Source organism: Arvicanthis niloticus, chromosome 15 (genome assembly GCF_011762505.2).
Source record: "Arvicanthis niloticus isolate mArvNil1 chromosome 15, mArvNil1.pat.X, whole genome shotgun sequence".
NCBI classification, from domain to species: Eukaryota; Metazoa; Chordata; class Mammalia; order Rodentia; family Muridae; genus Arvicanthis; species Arvicanthis niloticus.
This window is the reverse complement of record NC_047672.1, coordinates 56,780,231-56,786,791: the sequence shown is the minus strand read 5'-3', so window position 1 is coordinate 56,786,791 and position 6,561 is coordinate 56,780,231.

The following is a 6,561-nucleotide window of genomic DNA, read 5'->3' as shown; positions in this document are numbered from 1 at the left end:
CACACCTCTGTTGCGCCACTGGGCATATCTTCTCAGGCTGTTTCTTACGGTAGCTTTTAGTTTAGGGTCACAAATAGGTAAGAATTGTAATAGTTTTCTCCCTTGGTACCATGTCTATCTTTCAACACCATGAAAAACATCCACGAGGAATAATATATCCAGATCAGCAATAGCTTGGTTTCTTTATATTCTGTGGTTCAAGAATGTGGGACCTTTAGCATTAGGGTCTTGCCATCAAGTTCTAGAGGATAAACAGGATCATTGTCCCTGGCCTATAATATTTGGGTGGTGTGTGAGACCCCATTGACTTGTAACTCAAAAAAGATGTAAGCCATGTCTTGCAGTGGACTTTTAAAAAAAATTTTCCCTGACGTCATAATATAATGATACCATTTCCCCCTTCTCTTTTCTCCCTCCAAACATTTGCATATATTTCTCCTTGCTCTCTTTCAATAATGGCCTGATTTCTCATTAATTGTTATTACATACATACATATATGTGTGTGCATGTGATATATATATTTATACACACACACATACACACACAACCTGTGAAGTCTCTATGTTGTTACTTTCATGCATATGTATATATTCAGGGCTGATCATTTGATATTGGATAATGAAGTCAAGAACAAGACAGGGATACCCACTATCTCTACTACTTTTTGATATTGTTCTCAAAGCACTAGCTGGAGCAATAAGGGAAGAGAAGGAAATAAGGTATCTGAGAAATTATTGTTTCTGACCTTGGTACTCTCTCGGCATGGCTTAGCTTGGACCAGGTTGATGCTGTGTGTCAGTGGGCATCCTTGGCTTCAGAACTAGTCTCAATGTTCTAGGATGCCATTATATAGAGGATGGGAGGTTGCAAGTCACTGCCTCATCAGTCCCACAGACCCTGCACAGCACACCCCTTTAGCCTGCACTCTGCCTCAGCTTCACTTCTTATATTGCTGTTGTGCATGAGAAGTATTTCATGCCGGTTTCCACTGTAGCTTGGGTCCACTTGCTTCCTTAAGAGATACCTTGCCAGGCTTAGTCAGTTCATTTACAGATCTTTCAAACAAAAGGTCTATATTATTTTGACTGTTTTCTTTTATAGGGTTTTTTTTTTTGGTGAGGTTTCTAATCTCTCATCTTACCCACAGTAATCATGTTTTTAAGTCTTCCTAAAAAGAGTAACATAAATCAGACACACATAAACAATTTCTGGAGTCTATAAATGATATATGAATATGTATGTGAATGTATTCATGTAGTCATATTCAAGATTATTGTATACATTATTGATAATATATCCATATTGCTATCTTTTTGGAACTAAAATATTTTGAAATAATTGTAGATTCACACACCAAAGAAAAAACCCAATCTACAGACAAGGAATGTAATACATCCTTCCAGTGTCCTAGTTTCTTCCCATGGAATCCTCTAGAAAACTACAGTCTTAAACCTCCAACAGGGCATTGATGTTGACACAGTCAAAATGCCAAATACTCTCATCACTACAAAGACCATTTTTAGTATTCTTTAGTAACAATAAGCATGGTTTTACCTATTTCTTCAGATCCTGGACTTAATGGCATCTTAGTTACTTTTCTATTGCTGTGAAGACACATCGTGACCAAAGTAACTTACAAAAGAAAATAATTAATTGGGGGCTTGCTGACCATGAACCCATGGTAAAAAGCATGGCAGTAGACAAGCAGACAGGCATAGTACTATAACAGTAACTGACAGCTTATATCTGATTCACAAGGGAAGAAAGGAGGGATGGAGGGATGGGGAGAGATTCTGGTAAGAGAGAAACTATCAGACTTGTTCAAGTCTGACCCCAAGTGAGGGAAAAGAAAAGACAGAAGCATCTTTAAATTACTGGATCTCTGACATTTCTCCTTGTTTTTCTTTCTAGTACTTTAAAAAGATCTCTTTGAAAATTTAAAAATATTTTAAAATAATTTTTAAAAGTCTTTTTTATTCTGGTATTTACTTTTTAGAGGGTCCAACACAATCCCATGATGACAACGTTATTTTTTAAATGTGATGAAAGATGAGATAACGTTTTAGCTTCTCAGTATTGTTATAGCATTCCAAAGGAAAAAGAAACACAATCTACTATTTTAACAACAGCAACAACAGCAAAAACAACAACAACTTAACTTCAACGAATAAGGCCATAACAACTAGAGATAGAACATCTTTTCTCACTGCCTGCCCTGGAGAGTTTATATACCACATGCATACATATATGCAAGCCTGCCCTGTGGTACAAAGGATGGTTGAGATTAAAGTCCCTTCATTGGTGCTTAAAATTCTTCTGAAACACACACAGAACTTCTGTAATTAGAAACAGGTGTTGGGAATGATACTTAAAAATAACGACAAAATGAAGTTGTTCCTCAAGTATATGAGAGTATTATTTATTTATGTATTATTGTGTTTATTTTATTTATTTTTATAGTTATTTATTTTATTATTTGAGAGTATCTTCATTTCAGAGTACCTCAGTTGCTTCATTAAACCAACAACAATAACAGCAGAAAGAGTTTTAGGTAAATACGTAAAAAGCAGAGCTACCATGGGCATAGCGAAAAGAATTTGCCTTTTAAGGTCATGGTCAACATCATTTAAGTTCCAAAGTTAAATTGGTCTTGGGGGAGTTTGTAGGAATTGGGTTTCAGGGCTGTCGTGCTGGATGTCTTGTTTGTCCCTCTGGATACTCTCTCCTTTCTTGAGCCTGGCTGGTCTTTATGGACTGTGTTACTAGGACCCCTTCCTCTCTGGTTTCTTGGTGAATTTGAGTCAATGGGAAGCATAGGTGAAATATTAGAGAGAGAAAGGTGAGGTCACACTGTTTCCATCCCCAGGGTTTAGGATAGTTGCTTCCCTCTACTGAAGATCATAGCTCCTATTAGGGATTTCTCCCCAGAGAGTCAAGGTCTGCCCCTGCCCCTGCCCCTGCCCCTGCCCCTGCCCCTGCCCCTGCCCCTGCCCCTGCCCCTGCCCCTGCCCCTGCCCCTGCCCCTGCCCCTGCCCCTGCCCCTGCCCCTGCCCCTGCCCCTGCCCGCCTGTCCACCTGTCTGTCTGCCCACCTGTCCGTCTGTCCGTCTGTCTCTGCCTCTGTCTCTCTCTGTTTCTTGTCCCTTCAAACTTAGTGGCAGTGTCATTTGCTGATATGCCTTAGGTTTCATTTACTCATAACTGTACTTGTGCAAATCATTACTTTGGGAAATGCTTCTCAAATGACTGCTTTGAGCATATCTGTTTCCGGCAAATGTTTTGTCAATCATTGTAATGTATCCCTAAGCCATTTGTGTGTGTGTGTGTGTGTGTGTGTGTGTGTGTGTGTGTGTGTGTGTGTGGCAGCAGGAGGAGAGGAGTCTTTTATCCTAACGAGTGGATTTCCTCATTTAAAGGGCATGCATTTCTGAATTACTTGAAATAGTTTTGGAGCTGATAAAGGACTCTTGGACTGTAAATGATACATAATTTGGAATTTGATTATATTATGGTGATGGTGTACATACATATCAAAGTTTTAAAAATTCAAAAAGAGTGCTGGTGAGATGGCTCAGCAGTTAAGAGTACTGACTGTTCTTCAAGAAGTCATGAGTTCAAATCCCAGCAACCACATGGTGGCTCACAACCATCTGTAATGAGATCTGATGCTTTCATATGGGTGTCTGAAGACAGATACAGTGTACTTTGGGCCAGAGTGAGCAGGGCCAGAGTGAGCTGGGGAGGAGGGATGTGGAGAGCGCAGGGGCCAGGAGAGAGTGGGACCAGAGCAAGAAGGAGATGGGAAGAAGGGAAACATTAAAAAAAAAAAACCAGAAAATTACTATATACACATATACCATATATAACACACACACACACACACACACACACATTGGAGATGGGCTTCTTGACAGAAGCCGAGGTGAAAGCCTACACATTCCAGTGCTATGAATTTAATGTATCATAGAGACCTTCAGAAGAGTAAAGTATGTAAGAAAAGAAGGGAATAATCTGGACATGGTAGCCCATCATAAAGAACTGAGGCAGGAGGATTGAGAAGTCTAAACCAGCTGTGGAGTACATAGCAAGACCTTCCAAAACCAAACCAAACCAAAACAAACACAACAAAAGAATAAAGAGTAAAATAATTTTTTGATCTTTAAAGAAATGCTAGCTTGTTTAATAAATGATCTGCCCATTGCTGATACACATTTAAAGTTGGCTGGTATAGAATTTGATATTTTATATTTTCTAAGTATATTTAGAAATATATGTTTCCAGGTTACTATTTGGGGGAGCGTTATTAAATCCTTTTATTTGATTACTGAGTTAATTCTGCTGTTTCGCAGTGACCCAGTCTAGCTTTGTGCAGTGACAGTATCGTAGTTTATCTGAGGCACAGTTATTGCTAATTGAAAATCTTTCACAGTGACCCAGTCAGTGCTTTTCAAGGAGATAGTTTTACCTTCCTAATTTAGGTTGAATTGGAAAATAGAATATACACCACACACACACACACACACACACACACACACCAAATAGTGTTGACCTTATTTGCATGTGTTTAAGGCTCATCTCTTAGCTTAGGATGGGACTCTCATTCCTGAAAAGCAGGAACAAAGCAAAACAGAACAAGACAACAACAAAAACCAAACCAAACAAACAAAAAACCACCCTTGGTCTTCCTTTGCAAATAGTCATTGATTCCCTGTAGCTCTTCAATCAGGGGTGGGGCCTTGTGAAAATATTCTCCATCCAGATTGGCATGTTGATTGGTGTGGTACTTATAGGTCTCGTGCAGGCAACCACATTGTTCAGACTTTATGAGAGCAGCACCCCTGTCCTGTCCGCAAGAAATGATCACACAGCTGTACCCATTCTCAGGTTCCTAAGAGTCTTCCTGTCCTCCCTCCCACAATGCTCTCTAAGTATAAGGGCTGTGTTACATATTTCCAATTTGAGACTGGCCACACCATGGTCACTCTCTGAGTTTTGACTGGTGTGGAACTCTCTAAAAGTCGCCACCTGCTGCTGCAAAAAAAGAAAGTTCTTTGATAAGATGCAAGAGCTGCATTTATCTGTGAATATAAAGACAAGTGCTTAGAAAATAACTGGAAAATATATTCCTTTGAAAATATGGTAGTGATAGGGTCTTCTCTGGGGTCTATGGCCTCTCCAGCCCTAGGTTCTTTGCTAGATTTATACAGGAGTTCTCTCCAATTGACTTTAGGCTAAATTGGACAGTCATTGGCTGTCCCCAAGATATAAATAACACTATTACATGACTGGTGACATAGTACTACTCTCATTTTCACTGTGACTCTCAAGCTTTATAGCGGGGTAGGACTATTAATTTTGTTTTTCACTTGGAAGCTTGCATAGCGCCTTCTGATGTGTTGAGAGCTAGCTGTCAGAGAGGAGACTTCTGGGTTAGTAACAGCTCAATTCACTCAAGTTCTGTGAGCAAAGTGTGTGCTTTTTTTCAGCAATAACATCTTACTTTCATGTCTGGCAGACAGCTGAGTGTGCAGGCAATAGCTTGTATTATTTTGGCTGTCTCTTTGATCCCTCCTGACAAACAACTCAAAAGGAGGTATCCCCTTCTTGACTTTGGGATAAATAAAACAGTACTTAAAAAAAATACTTGGTTTGTCCCATAATCTGTAGTTTGCCTACTACTGTCATTTATAAAGCGGTTTGTTTAAAAATATTAACTATTGTAGTACAGGGGATTGAACCTAGTGCCTTGAAAATGCCAGGGAAGTGGTTTATCATCATCTCCATCTTCAGGTGCCAAATCATTTATTGATTTTAGCAGTGGAAATTAAATTGAGAGCCTCAAACCTAGGTGAGCTCTCTGAACTTCCAACCCTTTATGAGGAGGTCCTAGTGAAGAAAAGTTCTTCAGTCCACCAAAAGAACCTAGGCAGAGGAATTATTTAGACAGCCTTCTGAGAGCGCTTGGGCCATATTGCCCTGAATTTACAAAGCATGTTGCTACTGAGACTAGTAACCAGATGTTATGTACTGCTTCCCAATGGTGAAGTAAACGCCTATGCTTGCTGTGTGCCCAAGGTAGGTCAAGGGTTAGGGGTGGAGTGCTTGCCTCACTTACTGGTATTGAACTGAAAAGAGTCAGCCAGGAAGGCTAGACTTTAGCAAAAATGATTCTATGCAGAATGCACAGAGACCTGGGCCAGGGTAGGAAATAGCTCAGAAAAACAAAACAAAAACCATGACCAGGCACTCTGATTTCTAAACTAAGACTGTGTTTAATTAGAAGGATTATTTTTTTAAAAAAAATCACTAATCTGTGATTAATCACTAATTGGTAAAACATCTTTAGCAAAATGATTTTAAAATAATCAATCAAGTACAGAAAAAAAATTCTATATCTCACATAAATGTGGAATCCAAGAAACTGAACTCATCGGAGCAGAGGCACTGGACAAAGACTATGTGGTGATTACTAGGAATGTGTTGGAAATGGGGTGACATTAGTAAAGGAATATGATGCCCCAGTTAAACAAGACTATTATATAGTATGGCAATTATGGTTAA